Source organism: Propithecus coquereli, unplaced genomic scaffold (genome assembly GCF_000956105.1).
Source record: "Propithecus coquereli isolate 6110/MARCELLA unplaced genomic scaffold, Pcoq_1.0 Scaffold13800, whole genome shotgun sequence".
Lineage (NCBI taxonomy): Eukaryota > Metazoa > Chordata > Mammalia > Primates > Indriidae > Propithecus > Propithecus coquereli.
In genome coordinates, this window is record NW_012138082.1 from 1 (window position 1) to 1,236 (window position 1,236).

Sequence of the window (1,236 nt, forward strand, 5' to 3'; positions counted from 1 at the left end):
AGAGTGAGACTCTGTCTCAAAAAAAAAAAAAAATAGAAAAATTAGCTGGGCATGGTGGCATGCACCTGTAGTCCCAGCTACTTGGGAGGTTGAGGCAAGAGGATCGCTTTAGCCCAGGAGTGTGAGGTCGCAGTGAGCTATGATGACACCACTGCACTTTACCCAGGGTGACAGAGCAAGACTCTGTCTCAAGAGAAAGAGAGAGAGAAATTTCTTCAAGGTTCATATCTACTTCCTTTTTTTTTAAATTTAACTTTTACCCCTTCTTCCAGGATCATACCTATTTCTCCTGAAAGAAAGGAATTTGCCTTACAAAGGATAGTTTAACTGAAGAAGGCTGCAGAAAATGGGCTTAAAAGTAATGAAATGGGATCTGCTTCTAGTAAATTACATAGGCTCAATCTTGTCATATTAATTAATAATTAGTCATTTGCTCTAGTCACAAAGGTGTTTAACCTTCAGAAAGAACCATATTTTTCTAATTATGTTTCAGACACTTCAGAAAAAACAAAATCCTTTAATCAACAAAATCCATCATATTACTTAAATCAGAGATGCTCACCAAAGAGAAGAGGTCATTCTGTAATCCAAGTCGATCCACAGGGGGCAGAGAAAGGTCACGAATGCCCGGTAATAGACTTTCCAGCATGGAAGAGCTGTACTGGGTCCGATAAAACCCAACTGTTCCCAAGTTTAACTGAAAAGATAGTTAATAAGTACTATTAAACAGTTCCACTTATTTTTTAAATCAACCTTTTGTTAATTTTGTATGTGTAAAAGGAGTTGTGGTTCTAGATATAATTTGGATGAAAACAAAGACCATACATGCTAACAGGGATTAAAACAAAACAACACATAAAGATAAACATCAGTTGTCAAAGATGAATACAGAGGCAAAAGAAAAAGGAAACTTGAAATAGTGGGGGCCAAAGTGAGGGAAAGTATAAAGAACATGGCAGGGGCAGAGAAAATAATATGAATAAATATCTATTTCTAACCTTAGTTTTAGGTTTATAGAAAATGCTTATTATATATAAAAATACTTAGTAGAATCTGAGAAAGACCAAGCCTTTACAATACTGATCTATTAAGCCCAGAGCCTACGCAGAATAACAATTTTCAGATCCTAAATTTTAAGGAATTACATGAACCTAAAAGGTAATTTCATTTGATTTTTGGAGTAAGGTAATCACTGACTGCAATTATCCTCTACAGGCTATGTACCAACAGCCAAAA